The sequence below is a fragment of the Puma concolor genome, chromosome D3 (genome assembly GCF_028749965.1).
Source record: "Puma concolor isolate L17-30 chromosome D3, mPumCon1.1.hap2, whole genome shotgun sequence".
Classification (NCBI taxonomy): domain Eukaryota; kingdom Metazoa; phylum Chordata; class Mammalia; order Carnivora; family Felidae; genus Puma; species Puma concolor.
Window position 1 is genome coordinate 49,433,183 of NC_141678.1, and position 21,140 is coordinate 49,454,322.

Below are 21,140 nucleotides of genomic sequence, written 5' to 3' on the forward strand. Positions count from 1 at the left end.
ATAAAAATATGTAATCTATGGTAATGTGGTAGATTTATTACTATTTTAGGGGCATTAATAAATAAATAAATTTCTTAGCTTTAATTTCTAATTAGTCTTAGTTTGGGCTGCAATAACAGTTATCATAGGCTGAATGGCTTAAACAACAGACATTTATTTCTCACAGTTCTGGAGCAGATCCAAGATCAAAGTGGCTGTAGATTCTGGTTAATCTGGGGAGGACCCTCTTCCTGGCTCGTAGACAGCCATCTTCCCGTGGTATCCTTACATGGCAGAAAGAACGTTCTCATGTCTTGTTTCATTTTTACAGGAGCATTAAGCCCATCATGAAAGCCCCACCCTCACGACCTAATCTAACCCTCATTACCTCCCCAAAGCCCCACTTTCTAATACCATCACGTTGGGGATTAGGACTTTAGCATATAGATTTTGCAGGGCCACAAACATTCAGTTCTACGGCATATGGTAACTATCAGTATATACAATCCACATAAACAAATGTCTATCAGTAGTTAAAACAGTAGAAATCATGAGGGTCCAAAATATTTGTAAAGAGTTGTGAAGGGGTTCTGAGATCAAAAGTTAGAGAACCACCACTCTCTCTTATATCCTGAGTTTTTGTTCACATTGAAGCAACTCTATGATCTGGTTACTAATCTGGTTTCTCCTTTGTTAAGGGCTTGGATGGGAGCTAAAAGAACTTGGGAAAGTTAGTTCTTCTTGGTAAAGAGTGGCTTTCAACACTGGTTCAAAAATTCATTTCAGTAATCAAAAGCTAAATATTATCTTTGTATTCCTCTTTGTCTTTGTATTTCTTCTTTCTGCTAGATTTGTCTAATTCTACATGCCCAACCCCAGCCCCAACCAGGTAGCTGAAGTCTCAAACTGACTACAGACAGGTCACTGCACGGAAATGCAAAAAAAAAAAAAAAAAAAAAAAAAAAAAATCCTACTGTGTTTCAAAGCCATTATTCCAGTAATAAACATATTATAAAGTGTATAGTATTTAAAAATTGAAATCCTACTGAATATACTCATTTATAATTTGATTTGTCCCACTCAGTTGTCATGAGCATAATCTCATGTCAGGAAATATTCCTCTAAAGTGTGATTTGTGGAGGTTGTATTTATTGTGTCTCCTGCTACCAGTCAAGGGGATGATGTTTATGTTCTCTAAGAAGGTAACTCAAAGGACAATACTGATGGACCCAAGGGGAGTTGTTAGAAATCTATTGCAGGAGTCCCCGGGAAGTAGATGCAGTGGCTCCAGATAAAGCAGTGACTTTGGGATTGTGTTAGGGAGAGAGTGGTTGTACAAGAGGGTGAACCACTGAATGAGAGGGAAAAGAGAGAGAGAGAGAGACAGAGAGACAGAGAGAGGACTTCTCATGGGCTTTTCTAGCATAGAGATAGAAAGGCCTTTATTAAACCTATGTGGCAATGTGCAGTAGGTAATGGTGAATTTTCATTCTTTTTTATTTTGAAATGGTCAGCATTTTAATAGCTGTTTACCATAAAATAGGCCTACATTTAAATGCTTTCATTTGTATTTACAAAGGATTTGAGGATAACTATAGTCACAAGCATCATAAAAATACTCCTACGACCGTTACTACTACCACTAATACAGTAGGTAACCAGATTTGGCAACTCAGTTTATCCTGAACTTTAAAATCTTGTAGCCATCATCCAGGAAAATTAAAAGCCACCTCACAAAAGATTAAATTTTCTTTTGTCATTTTCTGTAAAGATGATTACAGTTATTTCAGGTTCATGGTGACAAAAATTTACAGTCTTAATGTATTTTTATAAAAATTGTATAAAATTTGTACCCCCTATGTACCTGTTAAAAATGCCAGGAATAGATAGCTCAGGACAGGCATTTCTTCTTCAGGTTATTTATAATAAAACATTTTCAGGGGCTCTTGGGTAGCTCAGGCAGTTAAGCATCTGACTTGGGCTCAAGTCAGATCCCACAGTTCGTGAGCACAACCCCCGCATCGGGTGAGCCCTGCCTCTCTCTCTCTCTCTCTCTCTTCCTCTCTCTGCCCCTCATGGGATTCTCTCTCCTTCTTTCTCTCCACCCTCACTCATTTGTGCCCCCCTCAAAACCCCCCAAAAAACCAAAAGGAAATTTTCAAAAATTTTCTCAATGATAGTATTTCAGCGATCTAAAACTAAGTTCAACTTAAAAATTTATTTGCCAGAAAAATGACCTCAGATTTTAAAATATTTAAAAATGTGTTTTTAGCTTTTAGGAGTATAATTATTTTACATGTAAGATGATCTAAAGATCATTGATAGCAATCTTTAGTTTTACTATAAAAAGTCATAGTCAAAAAAATCAACTTAGGCTGTTTATGATTTCATTCATTTGTTCATTCATTCATTCACTCTTCAAATGTTCAATGATTCCTATGTTATATTTCAGACTCTGGGATAAATATTTATTATGCAAAAATTATAATATTTTTCTTTAAGGACCTCGAAAGGAACATGGATATCAAACAAAATGAAACAACTAGTAAGGAATACTATAAATACGAAAACACAAGTGTTTTGTTTTTCTTGGTATTTAGGATTGTCCCAATCAAACTGGGATTTGAAAGATGTAGAAATTATAGCTCTCACTTTAAGGGGGATTATTCTGGAGGTAGACTGAATTGCTGTATACTAGTATCTGGTACCCTCTTTGTGGAAGGCTTATGCCTCCCCACCTTGCTGAACTCAGACTTGTAGTGATTTCTTATTGTGGTTTTCTTATTCTCTGATAAGTAGTGCTATTGAGCACCTTTTGGCCATTTTTAATTGGTTAGCTTGTCTTTGTATTATTATTATTATTTTTTTTTTATTTAAAAAATTTTTTTTCAACATTTATTTATTTTTGGGACAGAGACAGAGCATGAACGGGGGAGGGGCAGAGAGAGAGGGAGACACAGAATCGGAAACAGGCTCCAGGCTCTGAGCCATCAGCCCAGAGCCTGACTCGGGGCTCGAGCTCCCGGACCGCGAGATCGTGACCTGGCTGAAGTCGGATGCTTAACTGACTGCGCCACCCAGGCGCCCCATTGTCTTTGTATTATTAATAAAGATAGTGAGAGTTCTTTATCTTTCCTGAATACCAATCATTTGTCAGATAGATGTTCTGTAAATATTTTCTTCCAATTCCTGGTTTAAAGTTTTTTCTTACCAGTGTCTTTGGATGAGAAGAATTTTAAAAATCATGAAATCTACTTTATTTATTTTTTCTTTTGTGGCTATTTGCTTTCTATGAAATCTGAGAAACTTTTGCCTCAAGTCAAAAGGATATTCTCCTATACGTGTATTAAATGTTTTATGGTTTTAGCTTTTATGTCTAAGTTTATGATCCATCTCAAATTAATTTCTGTACATACTTTGAGGTAGAGGCCAAGGTTAATTTCTTTCCATGTGGATATCTAGTTGCTTTAGCAGCATTTGTTGAAAAGAATTTTCCCACTGGATTGTTTTGCTGAATTGTTTATAATCAAAAGTTCATATAGGAGTGCGTCTATTTCCTTGTGTTTTGTTGATATATTTATCAAATCTTACGCCACAACTTCATTGTCTTGATTACTGTAGCTTTGTTGTAAGTCTTCAAATCAGAGAGTATATTTCCTTTAACTTCATTCTTTTGGATAGTTTAGGTCCTTTGCATTTTCACATAAATTTAAGAAACAGCTTTTTTATTTTTACAGAAAACCCATTGGGATTTTAAGTGGAATTGGGTTGAATCTATAGATCAACCCAGGAAGAATTAACCTGTTAATGATATTGAACCCTCCAATTTATAAGCCTATATTTAAGTCTTTATTTCTTTTTTTCAGCTAAATATTATAGTTCTCAGTATAAAAATTTTGCACATTTTTGTTAAATTTATTCTTTAGAGTTTCAGGGTTTGATACAGTTGTAAGTGGAATTTTAAAAATTTCATTTTTCTAGTTGTTTGCTGCTAATATTAAAACATGCCATTGATTTTTATATATTAACTTTGTAACTTGCAATATTAAATTTACATACTAATTCTAGTAGTTGTTTTGCAAATACCTTGGGATTGTCTACATATATTATCATGTCATCTGCAAAGAGAGACAATTTTTATTTTCTTTGTAATAGTTAAGCCTTTTATTTCTTTTTCTTGTTTTATCACAATAGCTAGGAACTCCAGTGCAATGTTAAATAGAAGTGATGAGAATGAGCATCTGTACCTGTTTTCCATCTTTGGAGAAAAGCATTTGATATCAGTCTGTGATAGTTAGCTTCAATTTCTAGTTTTCTGAGAATTAAAAAAAAAATCATACAAGTGTTGAATTTTATCAAATATTTTTTCTGCATTGATTAAAATGATCATATGGTTTACCTCTTTTATTGTATTAATATTTTGAATTACATTAATTGAGTTTTGAATGTTAAACCAACATTACATTCCTTGATTAAACCTTACTTGTTCACATGTAGTATCCATTTTATATAATATTAGATTCAGAATTGCTAGTTTCGTAAAACAAGCTGAAATGTGTTCGTCCTCCTCTATTTTCTGAAAGATTTTATGTAAGAGTAGAAATTATTTTTTCCTAAAATGCTAATTGAATCTACCAGTAAAACCACTTACGCCTTGAATTTCCTTGGTGGAGAATTTTTTTTTAATTATAAATTCTATTTCCTTCAATAAATATATGATTAGATTTTCTGTTTCATCTTATATCTATTTTGGTAAGTTGTACTTAAAAATTTTTTTTTAATGTTTATTTATTTTTGAGAGAGACTGACACAGAGTATAAGCAGAGGTTGGGCAGAAAGGGAGACACATAATCGCAAACAGGTTCCAGGCTTTGAGCTGTCACCACAGAGCCTGATGTGAGGCTTGAATCCATGAATTGCAAGATCATGACCTGAGCCAAAGTCAGCCACTTAACCTACTGAGCTGCCCAGGTGCCCCTACTTTTAAAGTAATTTATCTATTTTATCTAAGCTGTCACATTTTTTGGCATAAAGTTGTTCATAATATTCTCCTATCATCCCTTACGTATGCTGATAGGATCTTTTATTCTTAATGGGGGTAATTTGTGCTTTCTCTCTTTTTATTGTTCAGTCTAACAAAAGATTTATCAATTTGTTGTTGATCTTTTCAAAGGACAAAGTTTTGATTGTTTTCTCTATTGTTTGTCTTTCACTTTATTGATTTCTGCTCTTGTCTTTCTGATTTCTTTCCTTCAACTTCTTTTGGATTAACTTTGCTCTTTTTCTAGCTCTTTTTTTTTTTTTTTTCAACGTTTTTTTTTTTTTTTTTTTTTTTTTTATTTATTTTTGGGACAGAGAGAGACAGAGCATGAACGGGGGAGGGGCAGAGAGAGAGGGAGACACAGAATCGGAAACAGGCTCCAGGCTCTGAGCCATCAGCCCAGAGCCTGACGCGGGGCTCGAACTCACGGACCGCGAGATCGTGACCTGGCTGAAGTCCGACGCTTAACCGACTGCGCCACCCAGGCGCCCCTTTTTCTAGCTCTTTAAGTGGAATTTTGTGTCATCAACTTTGGACATTTTATATATTCTGACAAAATCATTTAAGGAGGAATCTAAGCATTACCTCTTAATTTCTAAACATATGGACTTCCTTAGATATCTTATTGTTACTGATTTCCAATTTGTTTTCTTTGTGGTCAGGGAACATGCTCTTGTTTTAATCTCTTAAAATTTATTGAAACTCATTTTATAGTTTTGAATATCATCAATTTTTGTGAGGACTTTTATTACATCTATGTTTACGAGAAATATTGGCCTGCAGTTTTTCTTTCTTTTGATGTTTTTAGCTGCTTTTGGTAATACCACCTCATAGAATGAGTTTGGAAGCTTTCCTTCTGCTTTCTGGAAGAGATCATGGAGAATTGTGTCATTTCTTCCTTAAATCTTTGATAGAATTCATCAGCAAAATCATCTGGGCCTGATGCTTTCTTCTTGAAAGATTATTGATTACTGATTCAATTGCTTTAATAGATATGGGGCTATTCAGGATATCTATTTCTCCGTGTGTAAGTTTTGGTAGTTTGTGTCCTTTAAAAAAACTGGTCTATTTCATCTAAGTTATCAAGTTTTGAGGCACCAAGGTGTTTGTTGTATTTTTTGTTATCCTTTAAGCATCTGTGGGATCAGTAGTGTTGATCTTTCCTTAATTTTTGATAGTAATAATTTAAAGTTAGCAATCTAAATATAGGTCATCTCTTCTTCACTACCAATTCTCTGGATTCAACCTTTCTCCTTTTTTTTTTTGATCTATAAAAGATTTATATGCCAATCAAAGCTCACTTTCCCAATTTGTCCTTTGGATTTTTTTTTTTTTTAATTTTTTTTTTCAAACGTTTATTTATTTTTGGGACAGAGAGAGACAGAGCATGAACGGGGGAGGGGCAGAGAGAGAGGGAGACACAGAATCGGAAGCAGGCTCCAGGCTCTGAGCCATCAGCCCAGAGCCTGATGCGGGGCTCGAACTCACGGACCGCGAGATCGTGACCTGGCTGAAGTCGGACGCTTAACCGACTGCGCCACCCAGGCGCCCCTGTCCTTTGGATCTTAATCTTCTGCCTCTTCATAAACCTTCCTCCATTAATCCTTCATTTTTCTCCTATGTCTTCAACCTAATCATTTTTGCTGGCTTAACTTCTTACATATATATACACTTGTCTCTCTCATCCTAAAATAATACAAAACCCTATAGGTCTACCAGCCTACATTTTCCCTTCTATAACCAAAATTCTTAAAAGAGTGGTCTATATTATCTAAGTTCTTCATCCTTCATTTCACCCTTTAGTGAACTTGGTCAGATTCTTACAGGCCACACACCCAGGTGTGTACAAGTCACACTTTATTTGGTTTTCTGTAACATAACTTAATGACTTATTCACTGATTGTGAGGAAACTCAGTCATTCTGGGTTTTCTCAGTTTCTTATAAGAAGTCTTTGCCAGTTTTAGGGTTCATGCTTTCCTACCTTTCTTTCCAAGTTGACCTTTAGGTTCTGGGCAGCAGACACAGCATCACCGCCTCTAGAAGGAAGTGCCTGCTCCAGAGACTTCCTCTGGCTGGTGTGGCCGCCTCTGAGTTCTCTATAGCTCTACCATTTCTGGTTGCTGATACCTGTCATTCTGGCATCTTCTGAGATAAATGTTATTACATCATAGTGTCCCTCTTTGGGTCCACATGCCGGGATTTGTCCTCACCCCTGTGGATCCCTTTAGGTCAGCTGCCTGCTCACTGCTTTTCCTTGTTGCTGTGGCAGGCAGAGGGCACAGGGCACTCTGACAGCTTTTGCGCTGTTCCCTAGAGATTAGAGACCTGTCTCAGGTTCTCTTTCCCAGATGGGCTTGCTCACCTACCATTCTGGCTCTTTTTATTTTTTAACTCCAGCAAGTTCTTAATAATTGTTTAAGAAAGTATATAGATAAGGGGGACATTCTTGCTATTAAAACTGCTTGCAAACTTTTTTATGGAGCTAGCATGAGATCAAATCATTTGGATTGTTCTTTGATAAAAGACATTCCCTATGATTATAGAATATCAGAAAGGAATGTTTTCTTTTATTTTTATTTATTTATTTTTTTTTTCAACGTTTATTTATTTTTGGGACAGAGAGAGACAGAGCATGAACGGGGGAGGGGCAGAGAGAGAGGGAGACACAGAATCGGAAACAGGCTCCAGGCTCCGAGCCATCAGCCCAGAGCCTGACGCGGGGCTCGAACTCACGGACCGCGAGATCGTGACCTGCCTGAAGTCGGACACTTAACCGACTGCGCCACCCAGGCGCCCCAGGAATGTTTTCTTTTAATCACATCTTTAATTTCCCTATAATAAAGTAAACCACCGGTGTAAAAGTCACTTATTTGAAGGTTTCATTTTTGCAAAGCCTCTTAACTTTTGGCCTTTTTTTTTTTTTTTAAAACATTTTGGAGCTGCAAGGAAATTTAGAGATAACTAAATTCCCCTTCTGATTTTCCATAGAAGAAAACTGAGGCTCACTGGAGGAAATGACTTGCCTTAAATTAGACAGAGGTTAGGTTTGTCCAGGTCCCCCAATTCCCAGTCTGGGGTTCTTTCTAATTCATTGTGGTCCTCCCTGTCTACATACAACTGCCAAAATAATCTTCCTGGAACATTGCTTTGAACTTGTCATTCTCTTATTCAGAAACTCCCAGTGCCTCTCTATGGACCACTAAATAAAGCACCAACTCCTAAACCCAGCAATAGTTCCCTCAACCTACCTTCCCTCTCCCCTAGATCCCACTCACACAGCAGCTCAACTGGACTACTGTCTGTGATCAGAGACCACCCTGTACTTTCTTTCTTTCTTTTTTTTTTTTTAAATGTTTTTATTTATTTCTGAGAGAGAGAGAGACAGACAGAACACAAGCAGGGGAGAGGCAGAGAGACAGAGGGAGGCACAGAATCTGAAGCAGGCTCGAGGCTCTGAGCTGTCAGCACAGAGCCCGATGAGGGGCTCGACCTCATGAGCCGTGAGATCACGACCTGAGCCAAAGTCGGACGCTTAACCGACTGAGCCACCCAGGTGCCCCTTCCCTGTGCTTTCTTTTAAACACATCATTGCCTATATCATTTGCTCTTTTCCTTGAAAGATTTTCTTTTCCTATTCCCCCACTCTAGTAGGAACCCATTTCAAGCTTTAATATTCAGCTTGAATGCCACTCCTTTAATATTTTATTAGTGAGTTTCTCCACTTGTGGATGTGATTTCTCATTCCTTCAAATTATCATAAAAAGTTCTTTAATGTTATTGTGTTAAATTTATCATATTCTCAGTTTTAAAAATTTGCATTTTCTCTTCTAAATCATATGATCTTTGGTACAGAATCTTATTCATATGCCTATCTTCTACAGAGTTTGCATGTACAAAGGGGGGAGATAAATAAATATTTTAAAATAAAATTAAACATAATGGGAAAATATAAAAAATAAATTGGCACAAACAGAGCTAGAATAATATAAATTACACTTAAGAAAATTTAGCTTTATTTTCTCTGAGTTTGTGCCATTAATTATTCAGAAAAAAATGGATGGTTCACTTATTGAAAGAGCATCTTAAATTAAATTTTAGCTTGCAATTTTAGGGAATATGAAAAAGTTTTCAAATATTCCTATAAAAAATGAATGATAGACTGCTGTTACCTTTCATAGAATTATTTTAGTTTGGTTTGAATTATAGGTAAGAAAACAGACTAGACATCTACGATTGCTTCTTTCAGCTTCTCTAATTCCTGAGCCAACTGTAGATTTCACTCCGTGATGAAGGTTCTCAGCTTCTCATGAGGTCACTTGCATCAGCAAAATTGAAGGCTTGAATCCCTACAATAAATCTCTTATTGTGTTGTATATCACTCCTTATGGTCTTCTTGTTGATCATACTCTGACAGATACTAAATTTGGTACTGAGAAACGAAAACAGAACCTTAAGGATAGGTTTTCTAAATTGATTCTGGCTGACCTGAAATTGGTCTTCTTAATCAATTAGCTTTAAAAGCATTAATGACACTGTTTACCGTGATAAGAAGAACATTGGTAGTTCATCACATTAAGTGGTAAGCATTTAATTCAGTTTTCATCTGCAATAAAATGGTCATAGAAGGTATGGCTTTAGGTGATCAAGTATTTGCTACCATATTGGTGGGATTTTTTTCCTACCAATATGGAGTATAATAGTATTGGTTTGTTGCTTCTAAGCATGCCAGAGAGCTTGAGAAAAGAAAGTTATGAATGCAGCACTTTAAATTTTCAATACAAGATCTATATAAGGGACCTGAAAGTCTCTATGAATGCCCACCATCCTCCAAATCCTTATATTCTGTACATGCAGGGCTGAGATTTCTGAAATCAAACCCAAATTCTAATCTTGTAGGTAGTTGTGTTATAAAATAAAATGAATTTTCAATTTCACTGGATCTCTTAGGTCACATAAAGTATTGATAGGAAAACAGAGGCATTCTAAAATTTGGAATGGAAAAATATGGGCATATTCTCATAACGTTGGGATCTTGAATCCTTAAGTTCTGCTGACATTGCTCTGTCAGTACATGCAGCCCTTATCTGAGAAAATATTTTTCAATTTGTAACTCTAGACATTTTGGGGAACATGGGTGGGAATGGATCATAGGGTGTTGGATCAGGGTGAGAGGAATATAAAGTTAGCCACAGCTGAGAAAGTTCAATGGCAGATGACTGACTGGAAGTAGTAATGAGATCACTGCTCCTTCCATAATGGGAGTGATCCTATGTAATCGATCTGTCATTAGGTGGCTGGCTGATGCTGCTGGGGACTGATATGGTGTCACATTAGCATCAAGAGTCAGTTGGGAGTGGAGTAGGATAGTGTTTTCTACTGTTCACAGTGTTTTCTACTGTTTGGTACTTGGTGGGTGTAGCTAGATCTGTGATGAAGGGATGTACATGTTTCTGAGACGATATATACCATATAACCTCCGTTTCTGCCACCATGGCCACTTTTTTCATAAGCCCATTAAGCCCTTTGTTTATAAGTCAGGCTAGCATCTCCTGCTGCCTCCATCAGATTTTCACCTTCCACGTATCTGATTTGTGACTCCTATAGACCATCTGCATCAAGGAAGTTGGAGACTTCCAGGTGGCAAGAGACTGCCACAGGTACACGTTGTCCTGGGTTACAGCTCACCCCAATATGTTCCAGATGGTCCTATTTTCACCCACTTCATGTGCAGCTATCTTTCCCAAATGTTTGCCCTATCTAGCACCACACACATAAATAACAGACATCCATAAACTCTAACAGTTTCCCACAATTGTATAAAGTGAAATCCCTATTTTAAAAATCCCTCTTTCTATTCCACTCTCAGCGGTTCTTTTTTTATGATCAAACTCTGACTGATAAAGTCCAGGGGATCTGTCCTAGGGAGCAAGAGTGAAAGATAAGAATAGTGAGGCAGAGAAGGAGAGAGAGCGAGCAGATTTAAGAATTCATCACCTAACTTACTCCCATTAAGGGTGATTAATAGCCTGGTACTGAGAGACTATCACAGCGTTGAAAAAAACCCCAGCATCTCAAGAAAGAGAAAAATTTATCTGTCAGTTCCTGTTTTTCATTGGTCAGAAGTTCACCCAATGGGATGTTAAAGCTCCCATAAAGTGTTAACAGGGAAATCTTGGGGAAAGACACAAGAGACCACAAGTGCATTCATAAAGTAAGGTCCTGTCCGCTTGAGCCTATGTGAAGTTAGTTGGAGCCCATGCAAGGCTGGTTGTTTCCATGGCAGCTGAAATAGAAGGCAGGTAAGGCTGAGAAAATCTAAAGTTGTGTCTGTGAGGTTTCTGATACGTCCACCCCTTGAGCCACACAGACCCACTTCTGCCAGCATTATATCCTCCCACACTGTAATATGAGCCTCCACTTTTGTGAAAATAAAGTTACCCTCACTTTCTTCCCAAGTGGAAAGTTATAAATCCAGTGGAGAACAGAGTTTCCTTCAAAACCAAAATTTCTAACAGACTAAAATAAAAATTTTCCCCTTTGCTGCAGCTTCCCTCAAGATTATAATAGATATTCACCACCTGCTACCTCCGTCACCCATTCGAAATTTCCTTGCCCTCAGCTGGCACTTGTGCTCATTTGGATTGCTTGTCTGGTGTTACGACCTAGATCATCATTCTTCAGGGATCTGAAACATTTAGTTGCTTTATGCTCATTGGACTGTGGTTGCTGCAACTGTTAATTTGCTATTCTCACTTAGAATGAAAACACCAAGAGACATTCAAGGACTCCACTGAGTTCTAGACTTCCTTCTCTCTGCCCTTACAGTATCTCTCTGCCCTTGTAGCATGTCTCGTTTCTTATGGAGATCAGAGTCAAAACCCCTTGCCAGTATAGTGCCTTTTTTCTTTGCCTTTTCCCCAAATGGCATGATGAGTTCAAAGTGTTCAGAAAGCTAATGGGAATTTATTGTTTTTCCTAGCTGAAAATTTCCCCCCCAGGAACCTGGAAATTGAAGCCAGCAGAGTCTAAATTTCCAGGGTTGAGAAGCACAAATTCTGCAGGTCATTCTGTGAGTAATGAAGAGAGGGAAGGGTCTTTCTTCCACTATTGTATTCAAGAGCCTCGTGTTCCTGTTATTGGGACACAGCACTGTCATTCAGTGTATATGGTATATCCTGAAGGTCAGTGCCTCAACCCTCAAGCTGGTGCTTTAGTTGAGTCTCTAACAGGCCATTCCATCTTCTGCTGATGATTTCTGGGCAAAACGATACATAGTCAGTCTAGTGGATTCCATGGTTGTGTACACATTGCCATATCTCACTTGCCATAAAATGAGTCCCTTGATTGGAAGCAATGTTTAGTGAGACACATGTTGCTAGATCAGTCTTTTTGAGTGTCCTGGATGGTGGTGTTGATGACGGTGCTAAAAGCAAACCAACATTAGGAACAGATGCAGAGTACAGTAGGACAAACTGCTGTTCCCTCCATAGTGGAAGAGGCCCGGCACAATCATCTGATGCCAAGTAGCTGTCTAGTCTCTGCTGCAAGCATACGGGGAATTCAGTAGTAGAAGTAGCTAGATCTGTTTTGGAAACGGGGAGTCACACTGTCAGACTCATGCATTGCCTTCGTCCCTGCTATCATCAACCCTCTGCTAGTGGGCCCACTGTATCAGCACCGAGGAAGGAGGGCCAAGAGGCAAACTGACAGCCATCCTGCTCATGTGACTGTTGAGAACCTCCCCTGGGGTGGATAATCCTGAGACACAAAGATCTGCTTGCACTGTTTGTGCCTGTTCCCATAAGTCCCTCCATCTACATACCTCCTCCACAGATCTCATTTTCCTCAGTCTTTCAATCTCATTTGTTTATAGGCTTTTCTTTGAACAAAGCCAAGCCATTGGTTTCTACCCAGGGACCCTTGCATATCTACCTCTCAGGCGACTCCTTCATGTAAAGTGAATGGACGAGTGTATTTTCTTGCAGCTTTGCCATCTGTGAGAAATTCCCTTTACCACTGTCCTTTAGAACCACCCCTGAGGGGCTGGAATGGAGCCGTAGTATATTTTTGTCTAAAACCACATATCACACTAACCCATCTGTGATTCAGGCCTAGGTTATTTTCTCCTTCCTCAGTTGATCGGAGAGAACACACCTTCAGACCATAGGTGTGTGAGCTGATGAAGAGACATCCATGCAATAGAGGCAGGTGACATGGGAATATGTCACCTTATTCATCACCTATTTCTGTGATTTACTCATAGCTTCAAGAACTGCCAGCCCTGATTCTAAATATAACACTTCTCTTGTATAATGGATTGCTACTGTTCACATCTGCCCTTATAAGTGTGTGGATCTGATAATACTCCATTCTTAACAGGAAGCTCCAGTTACAGAGGCACTTGGTGTCCCATGGACAAGTCGAGTTTCTGCTAGGTGCCAATAACTATTTTGCAAGTAGAGACTACTCATACTGCTGAAGGCATGTCTTTGCTTCAGAACCCAAGAGATATGTGTTGCAGCTCTCCTGTTGGGACTTGTCAGTAATTCCACACAGCATCTTTATCTACCATAAAAACATTTGGTATCATCAGACATGCTCGGTCATATGGCCAAGGGGCAGATAAGCTGGTACCCCAGCCTGGGCTTGCTTCAGAGTCCTCTCTTGATCTGAGCCCCAGCTGAAGTGGCAGTCTTCTGGGTGGCTCCCAACATGAGTGAAACAAGTATTCCCAACCACAGTATTGGCTACCTCCAAAATCCTAAGAGGGCCCCCAAGAATGAAGACTCTGTCATTTTCCATAATGTAGGGAGTGCCCCACCTCTTCCAGACTTCCATACCCTTAAAATCTTTGCTGATACAGCAGAATCCTAAATTTCCATGGGGTTTAACTCCCACTCTGTTGCACACCTGTATCTTCCTAGAACATCAGGGAACTTGTCATTTCCAGTTTTATAGGGCAAATTAACCTGATGTTATCACTTTAGTGAGTGAATGTAATAATTTGAGGGATGTCAAGATGGTCAAGGTCCCTATGGACCATATTGTAACAAAAGGCAACAGAATTAACATAGCCGTCGAGCAAGACAGTGAATATTCTATCTCTTCTGTATAAAGGTGATCTCTGTTTGTTCTTTTCTTTTGACTAAGAAGAATGCTTTCACTAGATCAAAATCCACAAGCTAGATGTCAGAAACTGTGTTATTTTGTTGCCACGAAGATACCAAGTATGACCAGCCATCACTTGGTTCAGATTACAGTAGCCCTTGAATAGAGATGTGATGAAGAGTATCACCCCTGCATCCTTTAAGTCTTTGAAGACTAATCGAAAACTACCATCAGGATGTGGTATTGCTTCTGATTTAGCCTCTTGGCCAGGGCTAGAAGCAGTTTCAGGGGATTCTGCTTGTCTTTCTCTGTCATCATGGCTCTTATTCCACAGCTACGTGGGCCAATGTGAGAATTATGCCATTTCTAAATATATCTATCCCGATTACAAACTCAGAGACAGAGGAAATAAACACAGCATCGGTTTGTGAATCCACTGGACTCACTAAAAAACAGACATATATTGGAATTTTATTTACCATCAGGACCACATATGCTTCCACTCTAACTGGAGGATCACAATGGTGCTTTGCATCCAAAGGTGTCAATGTCAGTTCAGGCTCTGTATCTTACAGACCTAGAAAAGTTTGGGTATTGCCTCAATGCACAGTTATTCTAACGTATGATGGCAAGTCCTTTTCGAAAGATTGATGAATATCTACCATATATTCTTGCAGTAGTTTTGCAAGGTCCTTCCTCAAAGAAATATGATCTTCTTTTCAACCAAGGGGCTCTGTCTATAAACCAACATAGGTCTAGAAAATATGTGAGCGTCTATGATTTTCCATGGAGGCTATATTCACCATGTGTTCTTTTGCTCTCAAATTTTTTGATTATGGGGCATCTAGGTGGCTCAGCCAGTTAAATGTGTCTGACTCTTCGTTTTGGCTCAGGTTATGATGTCTCAGTTCATGAGATTGAGCCCCACATGGGACTCTGTGGTGATAGCAGATAGTCTGCTTGGCATTCTCTCTCTCCTTCTCTCTTTCCCATTCTCTCTGACCCTCCCCCACTCATTCTCCCTCTCTCTCTCTCTCTCTCTCTCTGTCAAAATAAGTAAATAGACTAAAAAAATAAAGTACACTTAAAACATTTGGGGGGAGGGCACTTGGGTGGTTCAATCAGTTGAGCGTCCAAATTTGGCTCAGGTCATGATCTCATGGTTCGTGGGTTCTGAGCCAACAGCTCAGAGCCTAGAGCCTGCTTCAGATTCTGCGTCTGCCTCTCTCTCTCTGCCTCTCCCCCACTTGCTCTCTGTCTCTATCAAAAATTAATAAACATTAAAAAAATAATTTTTTTTTGATTACACAAATGGAGCAACTTCAGGGTCAGCTGATCAGATATTTCACCTCTTGATACAAATGATCTATTAACCATTGCCACAGACACTGCAGATCAAGCCTCCTGACAACTACTGCAGCCTTCTTCCCCATCATGTAATCATATCTACCTAGTCTCAGAAAGCCAAGTACATACCTGGCTTCTATCATTCTGAAACCCCACTTTTGGTCAACACAGTGGTCACCTTTTAATTCTCCCCAGTCTTTTCTGTTATAGAACAGACTTCTGCCTTCTGGATGCAGTCTTTAAGAATTTAGTCATAAAGTAACTTCTGTGTAATCCTTTTCAGTCTAGCATTTGCCAATGTCTTATGATGGAGAAAGACCAAAACCCAGAGCTTTGTCCATTCAGTTGGTCAGCATGAGTTTGCTGAGTGTTGACTATATACTTGGTGATGAATAAAAAGTTAGAAATGTGACAGAGACTTACCTGGACACAAAGAATCTTCTCATTTTCCAGTGGGAACATGTACTTTGGAAAAGTAACTGCAAATCGCTGAACCTGGCTTGGGGGTCAGGAAAGTCTTTTCTGAAGACTGATGAGATATTAGATTGGTCCCTAGTGTGCAGGAACAGGGAGCTGCCTTCAGAGAGGCTTCAAGGCAGGAAAAGAGTGCCCTATCTGAGAAGATCAAAGTTCAGCCTGGTCAGGGAGTACAGCTAATGGAAAAAAAGGGGCTGACGATGAATGAAATAACAGCTTTTTAGTGTATTTATTTGTTTCTATATTGTAGTAATGGAGCCCACTGTTTTAAACCATTATCTTATTAAAAAGAATCAACATTTGAAAGCTTGAAATTCAATTAGATGTGCATTTATTGAGCAAGAACTGGTTTCACCCTCAGGTAACTTTGAATCTAACAGAAAAGTTACGACATATTTTCACATTGTTCTAAGTCAGAATGTGCCTTAAGGGAAAGGCATAGTGCTGTGTGAACATAGGGGTAGGTGTATGGGATTCATTCTTGCATTCATTTCTTCAAGAGATATTTACCAAGTACCTTGTCTGGGGTTACAAAGATGAACAAGATGAATTCAGTTTATTGGAGAAGCCAGACACATACATAAATCATCAGAATCCTATGTGTGCAAAGATAGAGATATGCACAGGCTCTAGTGAGATAATGAAAATAATTCACTGGATACTTTTGAAAACTTTACACATTTCCCCATTTATTTCTCTCAGTAACTTTATGAGGTAGGTATTGCTGTCCTCATTTCTGAGATGAGAAAACCAGCACTCAGAGAAGTTAAATAAACTGGAGAGGTCCCAAAGTTTGAAAGTTGAAGATATGGAATTCAAATCCATATAAGGATTTTCCAGGCTCTTAACCACCACAGCATACTGCTTCCTAGTAACACATAGGTTCACAGAGGTGAAGAATGCCTTCTTGAGCTGAGTGTAGCAATTAAGAGATATGGGTGGGGTGATGGGGGTAGGTGGGTGCTCAAAAGATGGGGCAAAGTGAATAAAGGCCCAGGAGGCAGGAAACTACCCAATGTCAGGGGACCATGGCCATTCTAGGTTGTTGCAGTCATATGGGGCATGGTGTAGAAGGGAACAAAATGGGAGGACAGTTAAAAATTGTTGCAGTGTTGCAGAGAGAGGGTGAGGAGGGTTTGAACTAGGATAGTAGCAGAATGGATGGAGGGAGAGGAGAAGCTTGAGTAAAATGTAGGTGGTGAAGTTAGTGAGCTTTCCTCTGGCTGTGGGGAGTCAGCACTGGGGGAAGTCTGATTTGGCTCCTTGGTTCCTGATGTGTGAGACAGAGTAGATGGATGGTGATGCCATTAAATAAACAGAAATCAGGCTTTGGGTTAGACAATGAGTTCAACTTTAGTCATGTTGAGTTGGAAGTGCCAATGGATTATCCAGGCGAAGAACTCCATCAGGAAGTTGCAAATATGGGGCAAAGTCCACAATAGACATACAAGCTGGAGAAAGAGATTTGGTACCATCAGCCTATGGATAAAGTTAAGGCAAGAAGAGTGGAAGTGTGTCCCAGGAAGAGTGGGTGAAGCAAGCTGAGTGCGGGATGGTTATGGGAAGGGAGGAGAGGAGTGGGGTGGGCGAGGAGTAGGTTGGAGGGGTCATGTGAGGAGATGGTTAGAGGGTAGAGGAGAAGGTGCCTGGGTGGCTCAGTCAGTTGAGCGTCTGACTCTTGATTTCAGCTCAGGTCATGATCCCAGGGTTGTGGGATCTAGTCCTGCATGGGGATCCAGTCTGAGTGTGGAGCCTGCTTGGGATTCTCTCCCTCTCTCTCTCCCTCTCTCTCTCCCTCTCTGCCCTTCCATTGCTCATGCTTTCTCTTTCTCTAAAAAAAATAATATAAAATAAAGAGGGAGAAGAGAAATAGGCACTTCAAGCAGTGTGAAATACAATAAAATAGGGGGAAATAAGTATGTTTTTAGAGAATGTAATAAAGTTTGGGGGAGGGGCTGGATAATAATGGGTTTTATGTAGTTAATTGATGATATTGGGTAAGGGTTATATTATTGTGACCGTTGAATCCAGGAAATGAGAAGCTGGGAGCAGAATGATGCTGTAGGAAGTTTATTTTCAAAGAGCGTAGAGTGGATCAAAGGGAGGAATTATATGTATAATGGAATACTATTCAGCCTTAGAACGGAAGAAAATTCTGACACTGCAACACAAATGAGCTCTGAAGACACAATGCTAAATGAAATAAGCCAGTCACAGAAGGATAAACGCTATATGATTCCACTTATATGAGGTGCCTAGCATTGTCAGATTCATAGAGACAGAAAGAATAGCGCTTTGCAGGGGCTGGAGGAGTTACTATGTAATGGGTATGGAGTTTCAGTTTTGCAGGATGAAAAGAGTCCTGGATATGGATGGTGGTGATGGCCGTGTAACTACGTGAATATCCTTAATGCCACCTAAAAATGGTTAAGATGGTACATTTTTATGTTATGTGTCTTTTACCACAATTGTAAACTTAAAAAGGAAAAAAAAGGAAGAAAAAGGGGGAGAGTGATGAGGAGCAGGGCTTCTTTTTGGAGGCTATTTCTTAGCCCAGATGAGTGCTAATGTGGCTAGAATTGGGTAGGTTATCAGTGGAGCCGTTAGTGCAACTGTATGAAAGGGCTGTGTTCGTTCGTACATCAGAGATGGTCAAATGTTGGCAATGTCATATGGTTCAACCTAACAGAAAGGCAAAGGGAGACACGTTCTTTAATGAAGTCCAAGAAAATGTACATTCTTACCATTTAAGTTAAATTGCAAAATATTTCCTGGGGCACTTGCTTTCAAACTAATAACCCAAATAGCAAATATTTTCCACTTTCAATCATCTTAGGTCAATTGGAAAAGAGCTTTTTTATTTTTCATTGGAAAACTCATACTGTCTTCACTTCATTCAGTGTGAAGTCGAGTTGCCAAAATTGCCTTCAGTCCACATTTGTCTTTTGGGTTTCAAAGAGGAAAGTTTCCATTTCTCCATTTCATCCTGAAAGCTTTCACAAAGTTTGGGCAGGGACTAGTGCTGTTCCCATAACTCACTTCATCATTTCAGCTCTACTTGTTGTTGGCGGACCTCAGATGCCAAGTTTCTGTTTCAGTGCGGCTCAAAATCCCACAGAGGACTTCAGTACCAATACCCGCTGACCTTCTCTGAGCCAAGAGCCATTAACTTTTTAACAAAGTAATAGAACGAAGGGAGCAGGCTTTATTAGTACCTATAATCCACCAGGATTAAAAAAAAAATCACACACACACACATAAGCAGTGCTGAAACCATGTTGTATAGAAGACTCATCCCAGGGAGATTGTTAAAAGAGAACATTCTCAAGTGGTTTTCGCAGAGATTCTAATTCAGCGCATATTGGGTGGCGTACAGGAATCTGTTTTTTACAAAAATGTGGATAACTCTGATACGTGGTGGTGGCCTATGCACTATTTTTTGAGCACTTGATAGACTAAATCAGGGTTTATTTTTGCCTAATGATAATTACAGTCAAACTAATATTGTCATCTTGAAGTTGGTAATTATACTAGCGTTTGGAGTACATTTCAGTTCATAATATTTTTGAAGAACATTTTTCTAAACTTCAGGATTGGTTAAGGAAATGAATGGATAAAATGAAGTACTACATAGTTTGCCACAGGTTTTCTGCTCTTTAGGGACAAGAGTCATGGTTATCTCTTTCCATGGCTAGGCTTCTGTTTTCTCTAGCTCTCCAAGTGTTGAAGCAGAAGAAGGAGGAGGTTAGAGCCCTAAGAAGCAAAGACAGTTGAATGTCACTGGGATGGCAAAAGTCACCCAGGATAATAGCAGGAATGGGGTGGAGAGGCATGTTATGAGCCTGATGGGGAAATCCTCAGGGAAAGCTGGGAAATAGGTAATTTTCAGAGGAAGGGTGGGTACACCTTTAAAAGAGAAGGAGTTTTTGAAGAAAAGTTATGGAATAGCAGTCTGGATGCATTGGTGGGAACCAGTTTTTGTCCTAGACTCTGAGGTTCCAAGGGCATGGGAGAATGATTCATCTCCGCTGAAGGGGATGGGAAGGAATGTTGTTGCCAGGGGGACCCAGTGACTAAGAAAAAAAAGATGCCAAAGGAAGGTACTGGATTTCCCCCAACATCTTTTTTTGTTGGTCAAAAGAGATTTTCTCATACAATGAAATATTGTTTGGCAATCCCACTGGGTATACGACCAAAGGCCAAGCAGCATTTTGAATGAGGATAAGGGAACCTGGATTGCATGACACAAATATGGTCAAAGAAAATGTTCAGGAATTGCTTTGCCTTTGGAAGCGTGCTAGACTCAAGAACACACACTTCAAAGCAGGGATGAAAAGGTGAGGCACTTAGGGGCCAGCCAGGTAGGGTAAGTGGGTGATGATGCCTAGATGGAGAGCATGAACAACAAGAGCTCTCTGGCTTCTCTAAGGGGGCTGACCTTGACAATGCCCAACTGTCTTCAGGTGAGCACAAATGGTGCTGCGTAACAGAAATTCCTTATTACTGATGAAAGCTTTCCAATTTTAAAATGCTAATTCAGATATTAAGTAAAATGCATCGTAGGCCAAACCAAACATATCTGTGGCCAGATCTGGCCCATAGGCTGTCGTGTGTGGTCTCCGCTTTGGAGCCAGAGAGACCTTGGCAGGAAGCTGGCTCGGCTTCTAGCCATTAAACCTCTCTGACCCTCGGTTTTCTCCCTCACAAAGCGATGGGTGGAATAATACCTACCTTTTACGTTTTTTTGGGGAAAGATTAGACATATTCTTCACGTCATTAAATGAATATCAGGTAGGTTTCCAGTGTCTGCTCCCTGCTCTGTAAATGGCTTTCCTATTGATCAGAATCATGTGTTTTTTCAACATTTCCTCCCCCAATCTAATAAACAAATATGTCAACTTGGAAGTGTAAAATGTTTCTGTGTCTACAGCTATACTTTAGGTTAAGGTGTGATAGTCAGTATAGAGAAGCCATGTGCCTTTAGATAACTTCCCCAATCGCCTTGCTTTAGGACCTTCTCTTTAGACCCACTGATCATATAGATGTCTGAAAGTCAAAGGCAATAATAAAACATATTATACAAGAGGAGAAGCTATAGAGGAACCGTTAAACTATATATCAAAAATATATCAATAACTCTTTCTTTCCATGCTTTGTTAGAAACAGTGCAAAGTGAATTAAACAGAC

General features: G+C 39.3%; 1 long non-coding RNA gene across 1 annotated transcript in view; it reads left to right on the forward strand.

Annotated features, from left to right (window-relative positions):
- LOC147575557 (uncharacterized) overlaps positions 1-21,140 on the forward strand; it is a 65,969-nt gene that overhangs the window by 27,986 nt on the left and 16,843 nt on the right. The gene's annotated exons all lie outside the window — the stretch shown is intronic.